This window comes from Cupressus sempervirens, chromosome 8, assembly GCF_028749045.1.
Source record: "Cupressus sempervirens isolate cs-2001-9-10 chromosome 8, ASM2874904v1, whole genome shotgun sequence".
Taxonomy (NCBI): domain Eukaryota; kingdom Viridiplantae; phylum Streptophyta; class Pinopsida; order Cupressales; family Cupressaceae; genus Cupressus; species Cupressus sempervirens.
The window spans coordinates 276,048,160-276,070,160 of NC_143125.1; positions in this window are offsets into that span (position 1 = coordinate 276,048,160).

Genomic DNA, 22,001 nt, shown 5'->3' on the forward strand with positions numbered 1-22,001 from the left:
AACAATTGTACCTTAACAAACTCTTCATTTGTCATTGCCCATAGAAAATGTCCCTTCTCATTTATGACCTCATTCATCCTTTGGCACAATAAATCATCTAATTCTTTCCCCCGCTCTTCCTTTCCTTTTATCTTATCAATCTTTTTAAGTGCTTTGAAAAATAAATCAAAATTTTCACCCAAATACCTAGAAAGGAAAATCATTATTCTTTTTTGGATTGCAACCCTCTTCTCATCAAATTTAGATAGATTATTAGTTGTATCAAACATTTTTTCTATCTATTCACAGGATAAATTAATAATTGAGATACATATAAGGGTGATATCTTTATCTCTTCCACTCCATTTTTGCATAACAAGCTTCAAAGTATCTTCATCACTTCTTATTTCATTCCACATATCAAGGATCTTCACCAATTGCTCATAAAATGTTGGCCAACCAATCTTATCTACTAGATATAAGATTGTTTTTCTAAATCTTTCTTCATACTAATTATTCAATTCAACATGCAAGGCCCATAACTTATTGTTTTCTTCCTCAAACTCCTCAGTAGTTTAGAATTCTGGCCTTTATGGAGTGTTAGGCAACTCTATAATTGGAGTTGACTTAAATGGCTCAATTTGGGGGCAAGGGTAGACAATTCTAGACTTTCTAGATTCTCCCACTTTCCTCTTTCCTAGTTACTTATCCATGAGAGATAATTGAGTCTCCAACTATTGTATCCTATTTCCTCTTTCCTCATATGCCTTTAGTATTTCTTCAAACTTGGTATTGAGTTTTAGGAACTTATGTTTTTCTTTCCCAGCAACCACTATCCCAAAGTCCACCATTTCTTTAGTCATTTTACTCACCTCCTCACTATCCACTTCATTTTCTCTGTATACTGTGAGAATGCCTATATGCTCAGCATTTGAAATCTCTTGTATCCTAGTTTTGTCTCTTTTCTCAATAGACCAAATCACCAATGCTTGGTGATCGTTGATGTATTTTACTCCTCTATGAGCTTGTAGGATTTCCTCCTCAGTTTGATATCGAGCATCTTTTTCTTTCCTAATAGAGTCAAAGATCATAGCATTAGCTATGTCTCATTCAGGTAATATCAAAAATCTTAACTCTTTTAATAATTGGCTTCCCCCTTCTGGGGTCAATTGTGCAAAATCTTCCATGAATCTAGCCTTAACCTCCTCCTCAATCTTAGAGTCCAAATTATTTGGTTTCTCTACTTTTATTGATTTGCATTTAGCCTCAAAAATTCCAATGTTTCTTCTCCACAAAAATTGTGCAAAGGCTCTGGATTTCACAATATTTTCATCATCAATTAATTTTTTAGATGCTTATGCAATCATAGGGTCTTTCTCCCTACCTCTATAGTCTACAACAATAAGGTCAAAAGATGGCATAGGAGGCTCTTCAAGTACTCCTCCTCTAAAATCAATAGTTGTAATCACAATTTCCCCCTCCCCTTCAATTTGTTTCAACTGTTCTCTCAGAGATGCCTCATCATATATTCTGAGTGGAGTCTAGGATGATGAGTATGCTCCTTCTTAAGAGGATGATCCTTGTTCTAACTTTTGTTTCTTGGGGGCACTTGTGTCATATGGGCTCTCTGATCTTGGCCTCTTGTAAGGAGGGATATACTATACATTCTGAGCCACAACATATCCAACTTTTCTTTGCAACGTATACTACCCCGAAGTTACAATAATTCTTCTATTTAATCTCCTCTCTACCTCAACAACTTTGTTTGGACATGCCTTTGCCAAAATGTCTTTTTTCTCATTCAAGGTTTATATTATCCCAGCAAATTTTATTCATCAACATTTCCATTTTGGTCCTCCAATATTTCTCATCTGCTCAAGGATTATATTGTTGGAAATATTCAAGATATAATAGGTTACTAAGAGGGGAGGGGTGAATCAGTAACCATAAAAATTTCAAGTCAATTCAGAATAACCATATATAACTTTTACTCATCTAGCCTGCTGCATAAAAGAACACTTAAACATTTAAACCATATATGCATAGAGATTTGGTGACCTAGAAACCTTCCAAACAGAAAGTAAAATTGGGGTGGGGATGATACCCACAAAGCTTCATTACTGCAATATGAAGTTGGCTGGTTAAGGCTTACAATGATCACTTCTAGTGATCTGCCCTGTTAGGAGCACAGAGGATTGCTAGATCCACCTTGTTAGAGGATTTACAAACATACTTTATAAGTATGCACTCTATTAGGAGATTTGAATAAAGACGGTTAAGTCTACCCTGTTAAAGGATTTACAAAAATGATTCACCTGTTAGGATGAACCAACAGATCAACTTACAACTTGACTGAGTTCTTTATTGTAGATCACCTTCTGTGATTGATGAAATCATTTCTGCTCCTGGTAGACCTTGCTAAGTATTCTTTTCTACTGATGAATTCGCATATCATATCTTATGTCCCTCCTTTTTGCAATATTTTATATCTTGTATGTCTTTTTTTGTATCTCTCTATATATCTCATGAATGATATAATACATTACATATATATATACCATTCCAATAATTATTTATGCAAGGTCGGCCAAACACAAGTGAACAAAATATAACTGAGTCGGCCAAATTGTAAAATAAACTCGGTTTCTTCAGATAGACTTGATGACCTTCTGATACGTGGCATCCACTACATTACTCGGCATCGTCATGCACTCGGTAGAGGTAGGGGCTCGGTTCATACTAGTCATACAACGTTGCCTGGAACTCGATAACCATTGGTGACTCGGTAGATATAGTGTCACTCGGTAGAAACTATTTTCTTTGTTAACCTTCTAAGCTTGGTTATCACTTAGTCCTTCCTCACTCGGTCATCACTGAGTGCTTCCTCACTTGGTTAATACTAAGTGCATCTTCACTTGGTTAGAACTGTGTCTGCGATGCTCGGTTTGAACTATGTCGCCATCACTCAGTCTGAACTGTATTACTCGGTGTAAACTGTATTACTTAGTGTGAACTGTATTACTCGGTGTGAACTGTATTACTCGGTGTGAACTGTATTACTCGGTGTGAACTGTATTACTCGATGTGAACTGTATTACTCGGTGTGAACTGTATTACTAGGTGTGAATTGTATTACTCGGTTAGAACTGTGAGATGAGTGTTGTCACTAATGGCAAATAACTTTATGCCAACATATATGTGGGCTCAAAATCATTTATAGAGTCAAGGACTTTTTTGTAGACTATCTACTTTTATTTTTTTACTTCCTATTCTTGCAATGAAAATATATTTCTGATGACATCCTCTAGGAAATACACAATTTGTGTTTGAGCCTTAGCTTTGCTCCTTTCTCTGAGGAGATCAAAGAATCCTTCTAGATCAATGTAAAGAGCATGGGACTAGGCCTTTTGATACTTATCTAGAAACTTTCCCAAACTTCTCCATCTCTTCTTAACAAACACAAATTTTTTCCTAGTAAATCCCTTTCATCAATTATCCCAATCTGCCACAATATTTTTGCAATTCCTATCTTTAGGGGCACCTAATATAGTAACACATGGGGCTTTCCAAAAAAACCATAAATTATAAAAGAGTAGAAACAGGGTATGGGATGATATTCCCCCAATTGTGACTTACCAATGGCCCTTTGACATGATCCTTAGGTCTTATTAATTCTAATAAGGGTTGTGGTATTCTAGGGCTATCCCCTCTCAACAACAATCTAAGCCTTGAAGAAAAATATCTATCAAATCTAACAAAATTGGCATCTGTGACCTCCCATGTCATGTCTGCACTACACAATTGGACTGGGAGTCTTTCTCCATCTCTCTCCAATTCCAATTTCATTTCTTTGGAGAAGAAAGTAACTCCTTTATACAAACATATGTACATTAACATTAAGTACCAACAAAATGGCCTATTAACCTTATCTTGTGCTATTCCAGTTAATCCATTATGAATATTCTAAGCTAAAAAGGTAGTGAAATCCAGGGTAGAACTCACTTCATACTATAAAGTTTGAGCTATGATGAGAATAATAGAGCCCTGGATGTGATCTTTCTCATCCATTCCAAAGATCTTGTAGAGAGAAAAAATAAGGCCTGGGCCCTAGGATTAAAATACTTTTTCAGTAAGAGTTCTAGGGTATTCATTGTGACAAGAGGCAATGATCCAATTTTAACAAAATGTTGTTGTAATGGCCCTCCCATTAGGTATACCCTCTATACATCATATCTGGCTTGGAAATCCTCCATATCAATTTTCTAATGGGTATAATAGTTAGTGTTTAGCTTGAAAACTTCTCTAATTAATTTAGTTGAAACCCTAAAAAGATTATCACCTACATGATTCTTAACAATCCTAGTAATTGGACAAATTAATTTTCCTACATAAAATTCCCATACATTGCTCATGGGGTGGTCCAAATTTTTTTCTGCAAACTATTTCTTAAATAATTCTAAATTTCCCATAGAGGCCTCTACATCCCTCAACTAATTGCCATTATCATAAAAACCCTCACTGACAACAACCTAGGGTTTTTTGGGATAAATTCTCTACCCTTTGTTAGCTCTTTTACTGATGTAGGCATTTGTTTAAGAAAATCATCATGCACTACTCTTTTTAGGTAGTCCACCTTACCATAAAAATCCTTATGAGGAGGCATTTTCTCAATTTACCCTAGCACGGTTACAATTTTTCAATTTTTAGAAGTTTTAGACAACTTACATTCCTTTTTCTTGCTATTTTTTGCAGCGATTTACTCTATAAATCACTAAAAACCCTAAAGAATTTCATGCCCTCCTTTGGAAACACTTGAGCTCTAATAATTTTGCAATTTTGTGGTGTAATAATGGTGAATTTCAAATTATACAGTAGCATTAAGATCACAGGAAGTGGCACTAAGCCAAATTAATGTTTCTAACTGTTAATTTTCATGTTGTACCTTGGATTTGAATTTCCTCCATCGATCTCAAAGCATCAGATGACCTATTTTAAATTTAGAAAGACTGTGTTACAACTTTTGAAAACTTACCATGCATCACACAGGTGCTTCTCCACTTTGACTAAAGCTTAGTCATTTTCATGATGCGGTGAAGCACCGATCATCAATCTTACAAAGATTGACGATCATGATAGATCAATATAACTTTACAATCAAGGCTTTAAAACTGTAGCCCCACTGGTACATTCACCTCTAGCCTGGAAAGTTCATGTATTTCTTTACCAATTATTATGTTCCATTTCATCACATTATTCCACCTTGGCGTGACTCAACAGTCTTCTTCATGATAGGTCCCACTTTGCTACATGTCATGTCATACAAGCACTTCCCCACTTTGTTTAAAGTTTAGTCAATTTGATAATACAGGTAAGTGCTACCTATTGATCTTCTCAAGATCAATAGTGTTATAAAATCATGCCTTTTTAAGATCTAGTTAGACAAACTAACCAATAGATGCATTTTTTTGCACCAACGTGTCTAACAAGTGCCAACTATACATACTGTGTTATTACATTTTAAAGACTATAGGCCCATGACATAATCATATGCCACATGTATTGTAGGTGCTTGCCCGCTTTAAATAAACATTGAGCAAATTCTTATTGCATTCATGTACCATCTATTGATCCTCTCAAGATCAACGATGTACATAACATGTGTCCTTTGAACTATATAAAGTATCTTTCGTGATGTTATCAGGGATAGGTATCACCAAGGCGCTTCCCCACTTTGGTTAAAATCTTCTCATCTTCACAAAGCGGTAATACGCCCACCATTGATCTTCTAAAGATCAATGAATTAATGATATGATAGAAAAAAGCAACCCCACTACTTGGCTTAACCAATGATATTGCTAGAAAATGGGATGTGCACTGACCCTTACTGATAGCTCTAAAATGTTCTAACAAATTACTGACAAGTTATAGACTTTGCAGCATAGTTAAAGATTAATGTCACCAAATGTTATGTGGCACATAGATGCTTGCCCATATTATACAAAAGTTGTACAAATTCACATTATGAGCATGTGCTCACCTTTGATCTTAGAGCGATCAATGGTTGACTAAAACAAACCACCATAGTTAAGATGTTTCACCAAAATGCTTAATAAGATAACTACAATTAGGGCATGTTTAAAGTGAAAAAGGTTTATTTCATGAAAAGTAATAAAATAATCACAGGACAAAATAAAACTTAGGATAACAGCCTCCTGCACAATTTCATTAAAAATATTACCTTTCATTACCTTTGAGGGCTAGGGCATCAAAACAAAGGTTATGCAATTTTTACAAGATTTCATATAGGGTTTTAACAAACTTCACAAAAATTTTAAACATAACACTAGGGTTTTTCACTATAATGTAAAACAAAATTATAAATGGTGAAAAACTAGGCCAACAGATGGAATGGAAGCCTTTGAAATCTTTTGAGGAAGATATTTAAAAGAAAATGGAGTGGAAGCCTTTGGAAGCTTGAATGTCAATTTTGAAGTATTTTCAATATTCAAGTCTTTCAAAAGAGACTTGGGAATCCATATAGCTTTAGATTTTTCTTGTTCTTTGGATGCTTGAGACTGCATTTCTTCAATGATGGATTTAGGAACCCATATTTTCTTTGATTTAGCTCTCTTAATAGTGGACTTTTGCGATCTCTTTTGTGTATTTTCCTTCTTAGCATTCACATGTCATTTAGATGGGACATAGTGATCTTATTTTTAAATGGATTCTTATGTTTATTCTCACTTCCAAAGGATTTGGGATTTTTGGATGAATAAGGATAATATGACTAGTTTAGATGGATATATGGGTGAAAATTCATCAAGGATGAGTGTCTTTGTTGATCTTGAGGTATGATGGGAGAGCTAGGAGTGGAAAATCTAGGAGATGAAGGAACATATGGTCCCACTATAGATGGAAGGTTTGAAGGCTTTAGCTTTGATGGATGAGGACCAAGGATAGACTTAGGACAAGCAAATGGCTAGTGGAAAGGGATATCAACATCTTTAGAGTGAGCAATATGGTCAAAGCCATCAATAGACTCATGAGTAGCTTTGATAGGAACAACATTTTTCATAGGATCACTTGAAGCTTGAGCACAATTTTGAAGGGGATATAGGGAAGTAGAACATGAGGGGATGCTTTGATCTTGACAAGTAGCTTTGGATAGCATAGGAAGAGAAATTTTCTCATAATTTTTAGTAAGCTCAAGGAAGATAGTAGAAGTGGTGTCTTCATCATACTTAGGAGGTGGATAAGATATAAGATATGGAGGGGAAAAATCTTGAAAGAGATGAAAGGGTTCTTGATCTTGATTTTTCTTGACATTTATAGCTTTTTTTGAGAGAGTCCTCTTGACATGGAGCCACTTCTAAGGACAAGGGAGAATGAAGAGCGAGTGGAGTAGTAGGCATAGAATTGTATGAAGGTTGAGGATTTTTTAGTTGTAGTAGCATGGAAAATGTTTTCAGCCAAGTGAAGATTAGCTTGAGTTTCTTTTAGAGGTAGCCCTTGAGCATATGCATAGTCAATGTGGAAAGCATTAGGTTCTTTTTCTGATAGAGGCATGTTGGAAAGCTTTGAAGTGTTGGGAGATGCATGAGTATTAGAAAAAGTGGAAGATGTAATGGGGCCGCTACTAGACATAGGGTCATCAATGTAATCTTGCTCAAGAGAAGTATCTTCACCATGAGTCACTAGAGGTTACAAGATCAACAATCTCATCATCAATGAGATCTTGCACTTTATGTTTCAGCTCTATACAATTAGAAGTAGTGTGGTCATTAGATTGGTGATAACAACAATAATCATCCAAGAAAGGATTTCCATAGGAGCTAGACTTTGGTAACATGATGAACTTGGTGACAAGAAGTGTTCTCAACATGTCATCATAAGAATTTCTTATGGGAGTAAAAATTCTCTCAAAAACATGTTTGGGATCATTTTGTTGTTTCTTAAGAAAATAACAAGCTGTCATGTCTTCATCATATCAGTCAAAGATAGGCTTATTTTGAAATTTTGGCATATGCTTCTAGGATGTATCATTTCTAGCTCTCTAAAAACACCTTTAGATCTAGTAGGTGAAGACAATTGATGTCTTGAAGTAGAGCATGAACTAGAAAGAGAATCATCTGATGATGTTGTTTGTTCCTTGACCATTTCTCAAATCCAACACATGTTTTTATCATGCCCTTAGTGAGACTAGTGTAAGTAGGGTTTGAGGTCTCTTCAAGTTTATTGTATTGAGTGTGTAAACTTTGGAATTCCTTAAAGAGATCAAACAACTTAGGATCATCTACACTTGATTAAGATATGATAGCACATGATTTAGATTCCATAGTTGTAGATGCAAAGCCAAGCATAAAAGAGCCTAGAAGATAACTTGATATTCAAACTATAGGAGGCAGAGTTTTCACTTGTCAAATAGAGTGTAGCAATAAGAGAATTACTTGCGAAAAAATGTGTCCAAGAAAATTACAACATGAATGACTCAAGTTAAAAGTTAGGAAAGAATCCAAATATCTAAGTAGCCAAGTAGATATATAGGTAAAGACAAGTGAATGACTCTCCCAACCAAGCAAGATAGTCAAGAGATCAAAGTAGTCATTTTAGCAAAACATACTCTAACATGTAGCTTCCAAACCTAAGGAATCATGGTAAACTAAGTATAGATACTTTAGACAACCTAAGAACAATTTTCAAACAAGAGAAATCTATTTTACCGACTAGGTTAGACAATACAATAACTCAGGTGATAGTTTGACAGCGTAAAATATCGTACAATATTGTTCACAGTAATAGGACAACACTTTTTCTTGGTATGATAATTTTTCTTTAGCAATGCAACATAACTTAGTATAAGTAGGAGATATTAGTCAAAGTAACCAGGTGATACTTTTTTTGGACAAAAAGTATTGTACAATATTTCTCTAGAAAGGATGCGATAGTTTGCTATTAAATTGTGAAAAAAAGATAGTGTTGACCCAAAATTTTATTTTTTAGTTAGATAACTAAGTAGTTTTCATATCAATCAGTGTGAGATTTAAATTTGTGTCAAGTAACAATAAGGTTTGCAAATAACATGGGTTTTTAACATGTCTCAAACAATTAAACAAGCGTAAAAACAACCTTGCCAACACGAGTTCATGATATTAGAATAGCCTTCCTACCAATGTTACCAAGATGTTTCATTTGTAAGAATGTTAACTTTGGTCAACACATTCAAAAAAAGTAGCCAAGCAATCTACCTTAGAGTCATAGTTCATTACTCAACAACTTGGCCCACACTTGATGCTCCTTCATCTCACACCAAGTGGTTGCCCACAAGAGATATTGGCTTTGTCATGGAAGTTCCATAAGCACAACCAAGGGAACATAGATGGTGAGTGTAAAATCTTGGGGTGATCCGAGTAATCCACTAGGATCAATCCTTGCACCAAGAGGTTGAGCAGAAAAATAGGGTAGCTACTAACTTAGGGTGTTTAGAAAGTGCTTTCATTTGTAATGTTCCTCTTGCACCCAATTAAGGGACACCCACCTTGTGATGGGTAATAGACCTCACAGTCATAAGAGCACCTTAAGCATTCTTGCCTAGTGATCTCCTAATGTTCGAAATCCCATAAGCAACCACACTAAGCTAAGACAAACACTACATCTACCAAGGTTTTGTGTCCTTGATAGCCTTGGTTTTATAGTGGGTTGAAAGAGTTGGGTATTAGCTTGTCCCCACTTGGTTCATTCCTCTTAGGTTGTCCAAGAGCAAGCCCTCTAAAGGATTCTAACTACCATAGATTTGATCCACTCTCAAGGGTCAAGATTTTTGATTCACCACAAGGGTGAAGAGCATACTCTCCTATCTTGATTGTTTCCCCCAAACACACCAAGAAGATCTCATTATCCCCTTACTCTCAAAACCTAAAGGCAAGTCAAGATTTTTGATTCACCATAAGGGTGAAGAGAATACTGTCCTATCACCAAAGAATCCCAATCGCAAGTTTAATGTGCTTAAGAAATGAAAGCAACTAGTAGAATGCTGCAAAAAGAAATACAAGCAAGTTTGGTTTTTATACATTGGGCAGCCCTACAAACAAGTGTTAGTAGCCCTTGTGCATTTGAAGCTTTGACATACATTCTTTTTAAGGCAACTTAGGCATTGTTTCAAGGTAACATCCTATAATCACAACCATTAGCCCTACAAGTTAGCTTCAAAACAATATGAAATCTATAAGCGAGCCTCTATAAAATAGCTAAAGACTTGTAAAACCAATAAGAGGCAAGTAGAAACTAAAAAATTGACAAAATCACCCAAACAACAAGAAAATTCAACTTAGGCGGCAGTTTTTGCTAGAAGTTTATCATGTGATACTTCTCAGTATATCCATGTGACAAAATCTTCCTATGTGATATTTCTGTCTAATCTAGGCAATAGAAATTACTATACTGAGGTGATAAAGTTTAGTATTAGCATGTGATATATTTATGGAAAAAGTGTCACACTACAGTACTAACAAATGTCATAAGATACTGGAAAAATATTGCCCAAAATCCATGACTATAAAAAAAGAAAATTTGTGAACATAATGCAGAAAATGAGGAAATGCAGAAAATGAGGAAATGCAGCAAGATGAAGAGCAAAACTAAGACGTTCTACCCCACGGTGGGTGCCAAAAATGTATAGTAGAAATTTGTAACTCTAAATCCTTCTATCCAAGGGATTCCATTAGTTTAAAATGCCTGTATGCTAGCTTAGAGCTCCCTATCCACGGAGTGCAAAAGAGTATGTTTCAAGAATAAGAAGGCTCTAAGCTAAGCCTTAGAGATACTCTTCTTGATAGTAAACCATGCAATGGGAGGTTCCAAAGACAAGATGCAAGAATGAAAATGTCCACAAGGAGTTCCTCAAGGATGCAATACAAGATGGAAGCTAAACTAGAATGAGAATGCAAAATACAATTATTTTAAGCAATGATGAGAGTGTTATAATCCAACTATTATGCTACGTGAGCTAGATTATAGTAAAGAAAACTAAGATACCATGCAACTATGCTAACATTCCATATGATTTTAAGATAAATGTAATGAAATAAGAGAATGAAGACAAGAAATGGAAATTTTCTTCAAAGCTCCAAAGAAACCTATCACAAAACCTATAGCATAACAATATTCAAATGGTGGATGAATCCTTTGAGGGGGAAGCTCTCTCCCTTTTAAAGTCATACAAATGATAGAGATCAAGGTCAAGATGATGGATGATCAATGGTGGAATTCAAAAAGAGGAGTGATCCATGTGCACACACAAGTCAACTAATAGAATATAAGTTGACTTCCCATATGAGACAAAAGTCACAAATCCTTTTCTTTTAATTTAAAAATAGAAAAAGGACTTTATGTGTGCACTTTAAGTGGGTTAGAAGAATGAGGTCTTTTATTTAATTAAAAGGGGGCATGTTCTTTTAATCAAATGATGAACTTAGGATAGCATAGTCAAACTATAGGTTATAATCAAATTAATTGATTACTAGCAATTTGGTCTAGGTAAATGATAAATTAAATTAGCTAAAATGTTGAGAAAGGGGCTAATAGTCTAGATGATCATTTTTAGGTGATTACACAAACTTCTCTCTTCACTCCTTCCACACCTTAGAAAGTTTAGGGTTTTTCCTCCTTAAGAAGGCTTAGGTGACTTAGGGTTAGGTATGAATCAACAGCTATGATTCATCCATTTTGCTACTTAATCCTTCCATTTACCTACTTGGTTGCATGCAATTCATAGGGATTCCAACTTAAGGTTTGTCCTTATCTCCAAAATATCATAATTCAATCTTTAAGTCGACTCAAAAATGGTTTACATAGTTGTTTGTGCCATTACAAACAACTATGAAAAAACTATCTTACTCAGCATCTGAAGTCTTTGATGCTTGGCATATACTAATTTCTATATTGTGACTCAACATCTATATTACTTAGCATGCATTGCTTACTTGGCTCTTGTATCACTTGGCATACACTTTTTTCTCAGCACTTGAATCACTTGGCACATGAGTGACTCGAAAATCATTGTGAACTCGGCATGCTCTATCATATACATGTCGTGCTCGACATATACTACTTGTTCGACATGAACTAAGTAAATGACTTCAGTGTATAGACACACACTTGTCAAAACCAATCTAAGATCAACAATCCTTCCCTTTGACATGAGTGTCAAAAATACTTGGTCATGCATTGATATCCTTATTCTTACAAGCATAACATATCTCTTATTTGGCTTATGTACAAAACTTCAAAATTTTAAAATTTTGTAACAACTTATACCTCAAAATCTGATAACTCCCCCTGAGTTGATAGATCTAGTTTTGTACTCCTATGAATAAATGTCTCTCAACTGATACTCTTTGACTTGCTTGTTGTTTTGCTTAGCTCTACTCTCATTCTCCTCCTTTTCTTATTCCCCCCTTTTTTCTTATTCTCCCCTTTTTTTTCTCTATCTCCCCCTTTTTGGCATTGATGTCAATGGGCTATACACTGATAGTGTTTTTGTCCAAGAAATATTTATGGACCTCTAGTATAATCTTAAGAGCTACATCCAAATTTTCACATGCTACATCCAAAGACTTAATTTGGATGGCTAGCTTAGTAGCAAGGTGGACTAGGCTGTCTAATGTAAAAAGATTGGGGTATTTCTTCATAAGAGTTTTTACATAGCCTAAATCCTTGTGAAAAATCTCCATTTGTGGATTCAATGTGGTTTGGATGCTAATTAGTTTGGCTCTTATATTGGCTTCTTCGACAGATAATGCTGCTAATTAACTCTAGGTTTGCAAAAAATTCCTCAAATGTTTTTCACTTTGAGCTGGAGTCATAGACAATTTTGCACCTGATGAATTAATTTGACTTTCCAAACTCAAAATGTGACTCCTTGTCTCTTGTGTGAAGAGTGTTGGATTGCACAGTTTAGTGTACAGTGAGAAAATGTTCTCAAGTACCTTCTTCACACTCTCTACCTTAGTTGCCAATGCAACCTGCATAAGTGCTATGTCACCTGATATTTTCCCATTCACTTTGATTTGAAATTTCTTTTCAAACCATTCTAATAATTTAGCATTGGTATCAAGGTCTACATCACTAACATTTTCCACTATATTTGTCAATTGTTCAATGAGTGGCTTAGTTTCATCTATAGTAGGCAGATTGAATGCATCTAGGGAGATGTCTTTAATATCAAGCAATGCTTGCTTCTACCTATGCTCCCTTCTGAGAAGTTCTTTATGCTTCTTTCTAGCTAGGGCTTCTTGGAGTATTCCCATCTCCTCTATTATCATTGTGTCATAATCATATTTTAGTAAAACAATCTCTTCATCGAGGCTTACATTTCCATATGTTACCACCTCTTCTACCTTTAATGAACTTGGACTCAGCACTAAAGATTGTAAAGGTGTTACATCTGTGCTTGGCCTCTAAAGAGTGTGACTAGAAGGAGTGCCAGATTTTAGTAAAGTTACTAGAGCTTGAATGGATTCTTTCTCCTTCAAATTTGGTGTCAACTTGGTCTCTTCAGGCTTGTCCTTTTCTACCACAATGCTTTAGATTACACCTTGTACTTGTGTTGGTGGTGCAAATAAATCTATCTAACCTATTTGACTCCATCTATCATGACTAGTGGCTTGAGTTTCCACTGTGTCTTTTCCAACTATATCAACCTTTGTTGGTGTAACTTATGGTGTTTTATCTAAAGGTTGTACACTAGTGACTGGAGGGATGATAGTAGGTGGTTCTTTTGTTCACCTCTTCCTTTGTAGTGTCAATCAATGATTTTTGGATTTCATCTACACTTACTAATACATGATTGTCACACAATTTTGCCTACAGTGTAGTTTGATCAAGTATCTTTTTCATATATACTTTTGTAAGGGGATTGATGTTATGAGCAGTTAGATCAGAAACATCCTTTAGTGTTACCATTTCAGTATTTACACTTGTTTTTTGAGGGTTGACATTTGGCACTTGTGTATCTTGTACACTCTATTCTTCTTGTTGCTCTATGTCAGCTATTGCTTGATCATCTCTATGCATTTTACTACCTTCCTCAATTGTGTCTTCATTTTTGTCATCTTATTCATCATCTTTAACCTCTATAGGCTCTTGTTTACCTACTTTTACTATAGTTAATCCATATGTGACTTTCCACATCTCTGTAGATTTCTTCACAACATCTTCAATATTGTTTTGCAATATGTTGAAGGCTCTATATTTGGGTACAAATATGACTGCATATTTCTTCATGGCTTTAGAAATTTGTGCCTTATTGGTTTCAAGCATAACTTGAGCAAGTGATGCTTCCCTAATTTGTCTTTTTAGGTTCAAACAATAATGCCACTTTTGCTCAACTCTTTCATATAAACTTTTAGGCATTGAATTGGCAATCTCTAGTGGGGCTTTCTTAAAATTTTCCATCATGGCATATATTTCCTCCTCCACTTGATTCTTTTCAACTTTACTAAGATTATCAAAATCAATATGAGAAAATCTTAACAAATCTACACTATTTCTAACATTTTCACATAGGTTTTCTTGATTTGAAGATGGGTTGTGACTCACCACTTTAAATTGACTATTGTCATCTGATTCTATTCTTTCCTCATTAGATTTAGCTTCAGTAATGTACTTTCTCCTTGGTCTTTTCGAAGCTCCTCCTTCCTACTTTTTTGGTTTGATCTTTTCTTTTACCTTTTGTGTAGTACCACATGCACTAGCCCTTGTGGTAGATGTTGTAGGTTTGGGCTGACTTGGTTTAGCAATCTTCTTAGACCTTGTCACTGGTTGAGCCTTAGCCTTTCTCTTCTTTTTATTAGTAGGAGTAGGTGCTTCCTCAACTTCTTCTTCCTCAACACCTTTTTCAATTTTTGCTTCTTTCTCTCGCTGATCTTCTCCCATTCCTTGTGTTAATGCAAGTGTTGCTTAGGTTTGGGTGTCTTCTTCCTCTTCATCCTCTTCTTGCTTGGCACCTTCACCCAATTTAGCTTTTAGTTTCTTTACCAACTTCTCCTTCTTGATAGTAGAGGTAGTCTTTAGTTCCATGGTAATCTTAGATTTATCCATTTCATAATTTCCAAATGCTTTGGCATCTTTATCTATATCTTTTGCAAGTAATGTAGTTATTGTTGCAAAGGCCTCATCTACATTTATTTCATAGCCTAATGGCCTTAGCCATCTTACCCTTGGAGTTGCTTCTTGAAAAAATGTATAATTAGCATCAAATAGGAAACAAACATCATCATAATGCTTTTTGACTAAAGATACTGGAATTCTCAATCTTTTCTTCATAGACTACTTAAATTCCTCAAAGTAACTAGCCATTACTGACTCAAAATTCTCACCCAATTGTTCAATGAACTCACCTATTTGTGCTACCACTGACCTATTTGTTTTCCATGCCATAGTGTCGAATGTAGGAAATGTGTTTTGAACATAAAAGAAGATACATATCAAGATAGATCCAAATTTGCATTGAGCACTCTTTGTCTTCCTTATTGGTCATAGTTTTTCAACTAGTTGTTGTAGCTGTAGCTCTGCAAGATCATACGTGTGATCCTTCTTGACAATCTTATAACTCACATCCACTACAATATAGTGCACACTATTTAATCTTCTTGATTGGTAAAACTTATGTGCAATTACGCTTACTACAAAATCTATCAAAGGATCTATGATGGTATCTATTGTCATTCCTCTCTTATTCCACAAAACTCCTCTATTTTTCTCAATAACCTCTTTTGAATCACTCCTTAAAGTCTTAGGCCAATCTAGGGTTGGATACCCTATTACCCTATGGATTATTCTTTTGGTGATTTTAATTGGCCCATTGTCTAACCAAAGTGAACTATCATGAATCTTGCTCAATACAATCCTAATCCATTTAGTTTTGAAAACAATCAAGAAATCTAGGGCACGAGTTAACCCTATCTTCTCTACAATTTTGAATTCTTCCCATAACACACCATTCTCACAAAGTTTATCATATGCTTTCCTGATCTCCATATCTCCAATACTCCCAATATTACAGTTGTAACATTTTCTGACATCTTGAACCATTAAATTTTTTGGTGATATCATGGATAATGCACTGAAGGGATCTCGTTTATAAGCAATGTCAGGTATGGCCTTGAAAATTGATTGTTTAACTTCATTACTAACTAGTTGAACATTTTGAACCTCTTTACCCTCTACACCCTTTGAACTAGATGTCATTTATATGAAACTAGGGTTTATCAAAAAAGAAATAGTAAAACATGACACTCGATAAATACCTTGCAAGATTTGATGAAATGGTGTCAAATAGTTGTTCAAATCTTTTGCAAATGCTTCAAATGGATTTCCTGATTGCCTCTATCTCTCCTTGCTCTTTCTTGATTTTGAAATAATGTAAAATGAGCTAAAAATTAATCAAATGCCCTTTTGAAATAGTACAATTAATGTTGAGTGCTTAGACAGTTGTAAGCTCGAAATTAACCAATTTTAGGCTCACTTGACATCCACTAGCATTTTATTCATTTGGAAACTCTATTACAGCTCGACATTAACTAGCTAGTCTATTATCTCAACATCCTCTAGTATTTTACTCGACAATCATAGGAAACTTTTCATGCTCCACAATAACATGAAAAACTTAAAGATTTTTCTTGGATTCCTAATAACATCTTGCATCTTTATTCATGCTTATGTAATCTTTTTAGTACTAAATCCTTTGGAACTAGTGTATGATATAACTTTTGAATATCAGTCCCATATACTTCTTGATTGGTTAGTTTGATGAGGTGTGATCACTTGACCCATTGGGTGAAGTGATCCCTTCTCCACTTGATGTGTTGCAACCTTCCTTTTCCTTTTATGTCCTGCTCATTTCACTTCTAACATTTTCAACATCTACCTTTCCTTTTCCTTTTTTGAACTCACAACTTAGTGCCTTGACCTTGTTGGACAATATTGACTGATGTGACCAACCTTCAAACAACTAAAACATGTGGTTTGACTCAACCACCTTTTGTAGTCACTTCTGAAGTGTGTTCTTATATAATTCTCAAGAACATGTTCATACTCTTGACAATAATGACAGCTATATCTTGTATTAGAATCCCAGTTATAAGAGTTGTCATTGTTCCTTACCTTTTTTTTCCTATTTGATGACCACATGGGTTTGGATCTGCACTCAAAAGCTCTATGTCCATATTTATAATAGTTATAGAAATATCCTTCAAATCTTTGAGTGTGCATGGTCTTAGTTCTGCATTCATGTGCCTGGTGACCTTTTTTTTTGCACTTGTGGTAGTGAGCCATGCTCTTGTTCTTGACATTTTGATTTATAGTCTTGCTCCTACACACATTAGCAAATTCCTTTTCCCTTTTTAGGTCACTTTTCAATCACTCATTTTGCAACTTCAATGTTGTTATCTCAATGTCCTTGACATTCAATTCATAGTTGGCATTCATCATTTGACTCAAAGTATCCAATTGCATGTTGGAAATCTTGGTTAGCTCATGTTGGTGTTTTGAAACAACACAGTTTCAAATTACCTTGATGAGAACAAGATACATCTAGGGGCAGCTACTTTCCATCTTGAACATACCCTTTTAGACACTGGGCTAACTATAAGGCTAGACCATTCTTCTACTTTAGACTCTACAAAACCTAGGTGGTGTACCTCAAATTCACTTATATGGTACCAGTGCTAAAACATACACTTAAATCTTGACAAAGTAGATAAGAACCCTAAATCTTCTAGTACTTATGCAAGGATCTCAGACATGGAATAGCTAATAACATGGCCAAAGAAAATGCTAAGTTAAGTAAGGGCATCCTTTTTAGTTCTTAAAGATTAAAGGGAAAAAAAATTGATTAATGACGTTGATTTCAGCAAAGCCCCAAATATGCAGTAATATGAACAAGTTGATCCTGTAGTTGATTAGTGCCTTATCTATTGGGAAATTCTACAAATTAGACACATACATCTATGATACCAATGACATATTTCATACACCTAGATATCAGATCTATCTTATCACCTTGTGAATCAAACATCGGTGTTCATTAAGATCTCATTCTCATGAAGTATCCTTCTCAAATAACTAGCAACCATGTCAAACACTTCAAGCATTTACTTGGTCCTTTGTTCCAATAGAAAAATATATTAGACATACAACCTTAAGGGGATGCAAATGGGTCTTTGTTCTTTCTCCCTAAACCACATAAGGCTATAGATTATAGAGATAGGAGATGAGAATCAGAATGAAACTAAAGAGATTCTTGCTCATTTGTATTCATTTCTTTAAAACTATATATTCAAATGCACATAAAACAACTCAAAGACTACTAAATAGATTAGAACTAGCTAATATATCTTTAGTACTACTATTCATACAAGAAAAATATGTTGAAGAATTTGGTGGAATCATAGTTTTGGATCCAATAACGTAGCCTCATAGACAAATTGGAACCAACCCATTGGTTTCACAGTCAAAAAACTGTCAACCCTAACAATGGATGAGAAAGAAAAAAATATAGAGGAAGAATGGAATTCCAAATCTAATTTGGAACTGACATGTGTCCACTTGAACCTCCATTCTTTGTTGTTGTAACACATCTCTCATCTTTATACCCATGAGATCTAATATGGTTTTCATCATTATCTTGTAACAAACTCAAAATATCTCTTCCTCAATGATGAAAACCTTGTCTATTAGTAAATAAATTGAAATGTATCATGAAATGCTGATCATATCTGGATTTAACTAACCTGAAGGTGACCAAACTCAACCCTAACTACATTTTTATTGCCTTTTACATAAATTCAACTCATCACCCTACTAGAAATCACGTTTGAACTTCAATACTTGAATGTGGTTACAAATTGAGAATCTAGGATAAAACCTCATATAACCTAAACAAATGGCTTCTTATTCAAAAATAAACTCCAAAAATGGAAGGTTCATCTTCCCCTAGTTCTAACAATATATAATATTGTTGTATTGGCCCATCAGAAACACCCAGAAACCCATTTTGAAAAATATACCCCTACTATAGGTCTCTAATATGCACTTCATTTAAATTTTAATGTAGAAATTTTACATGTTTACTAAAGTTTAAACTTTAGGTTTAATCCTTTTTGAATTTAAAAAAATTTGCACAAATTCTTTTAAAAAAATCTTTTTAATCAATTTGATTTCCTACCTTACCCATGAATTTTGGGTCAACCCAATTTGACTTCCTTTTTGCCACATGGCAGGATGCCATTAGTTAGTGTCTGCCATGTCACCATCCACCTGGGTGCCATATGGCACCCTCTGATATGATGACACATCAGTGCCACATGTCAACCTCTTATTGGCTCTCTAACCACCTAGTCAACTGCCACATCATCCACTGACCAGACTGCTACATCACCACTGATTGGGGCTAGCTACCACATGTTAGCTAGGTACTTCCCCACATTATAGTCAACAGGTTGTTGTATGCATCTGGGGATGTACCTTTATGACACATGTCCCACATGCCATGTCAATGCATCAGAATCCATGTCAAGTTGTAGTGTCATCTACCATGTGTCATCTGTCAGTTTGTCTACAGGTCGCCACATGTCATCTGATTTCCACATCATCAAATGATGTCATAAATATGTTCCAAAAGTTTGGCATGTTCACCTCTAGCTGGTCATTTTCCACAGGTTGCACCAAGTGAGCTTGTGCTTCCAAAAGCACTTGTGTCTTGTAGACATTTAGTGTTATGTGTGATTTTGTATTTAAATAGATGAAAGTCGTCTAGGATGGGTAATGTGGGATAAATGTTTTTTCATTGTCTTCCCTTTGCTTTGCACTTTGAGATCTTAAAATAATAACGGATTTACTTGGTTTAAAATATGCATTTTCTCACTTGGCCTCCTTGGTTTGGTTTGGTTTATTTTTTCTTAGGCTCCACCATGGTCCTTCATATTACCTTGGAAAGACAATTTCACTATTAAGATCAAAATGCCATCTGCAAATTTCCATTTAGCTGCTACTCCTTAGCGTTGACTACCTTCTACAAACTTTTCAATATGGAGGAGATTTGGAAAATTCAAATGAGAAGCTTCCATTAATAGAATGCTTTTGGTTTGAATCACGAGGCTTGATTTTCCCATGCCCCATTCACTAGAAATACCCACTATGATTGGAGACTCAATAAATTTATTTAGAAATAGAACAACTAGACCTTCTGCTAAGACATTTCTCTTGAGCTTATCCTTTAGGCGTTGTTTATCTCATCCATGCTCCTTTGCTATGGAATTGGTTAGCTCTAGTTTGGACAAATTACTTGTGAATTCTCAAGGTAGGGCACCCTTGGTGCTCCCCATTGTAGTGGATTTGATGCTTCAAATTTTGAGGGGAATGAAATTCTTGGGACCAAAGTAAGGTGTTCTCGGGACCAAATTAAGGTGTTCATCAAAAGCTATGAAGAAAGAAGTAAGGGAAATTTTCTTGGTCGCAGATGTTGTCACTTTGGTTGCTTCGTTGTTGCTTCTAATGATCATTGCTACTATTTCACACATATCTGCAAAGGTGGAATGCTACATTACCATCATGTTGTGAGAAGCAGTACTATGCTTTGTTTTGACTTTCAATGTAGAAGAATATGTAGTAGTTCAAAATAAAGATATTTAGAAACACTCATGTAGGTTCATCCTATTTGATTACGTGAGTTTTTTTAGTCAAATATTCTCAATCATTTCATTTTTTAATGCAGCACCTGGAAGAGAATGGAGTTCTATTGGTATCAACTATGGCCGAATGGGCAACAACCTTCCATCTCCTGCCAAATGCATCTCATTTATGAGATCTTTGAAAATAGGTAAAGTAATGCCATGGAGTTGTTCTTCAACATGCATGCAGCTCCTTCATTGTCACTTAGCAAGGGTTGAATTTCCCTCTATCTATAAAAGAGTTTTATGTGAATGTATATGATCATTTGCTATTTTCTTTCATAGATTTCATTACTTTCAAGTACTTTATCCAATGATCTCACCACTATAAAAAGGCACTCCCATTACCAATTTCCAAAGTAGTTTGAATGAAAAGTATTCAGTTTTAGTAGTAGCTTTATACCAATGAAGGCTTAGGCTATCTTTTAGGCTCCTGACCTCATGCACATTACTTTTATGTCATTCCTCTCTCCTAAACATTTTAATGATTTATGAAACCTCAAGGGAGTGAAATATAATTTTTTTCCCTAGTAGTTCAAAATCCAGCATATACATGTGTCATATGTTATTTTACTAACAAGTAAACTTGTGTTCTAAAGTACTCTTAGAAAATGATATCTTAGTATTTATCATGGCTCAACATTGTATCATTTTCATATATTTTTTCCCATTGTAAGTAATCTCAAACCATTATTATTTTTTAAATGACATGTGCACTTTCAATCCACTTAGACTATCAACATTATAATCCCTTTTCAAAACATCCTCTATTACCCTTGCTTTATTAATCTGACGGGATTAGTTGGGCCCCAAAGTGGGTCTAGCTTTAAAAAAAATCGTTTTCAAATAACTAAACTATCAATCTATCCTATTAATCATCTCATATTCATTGAAAAAATTCGACCACTAAACCATCCATTAAAACTCATTTTAACTCTTTTTTGCTAACTACCAATTTCATGCCAAAGGGTCCTCTGACTAGATTTAAAAACTGACCAAAACACCTGATCGGGCCCTAGGATCTGACATACTAATTCTTTGTTCTACATTCTTGCTCCCTGCCAAATCTCATCTCAGGAAAGATTCTCAATCAAACGATATTGACTATCAAAGTTGCCCTCTCAGAAATGCCTACAAGCAAAGATGACAAAAAACAATAAATCACATTTGGATTTGGCTTTGAAAACAGGGCAAACCAACACTTGGGGAGACAAAAAATAGAGCATTGGTTCACTATCATGAGGAAAAATAAATCTAAGATTAGGGTTCAAGATGCATGTCTGGTGAACGGTCAAA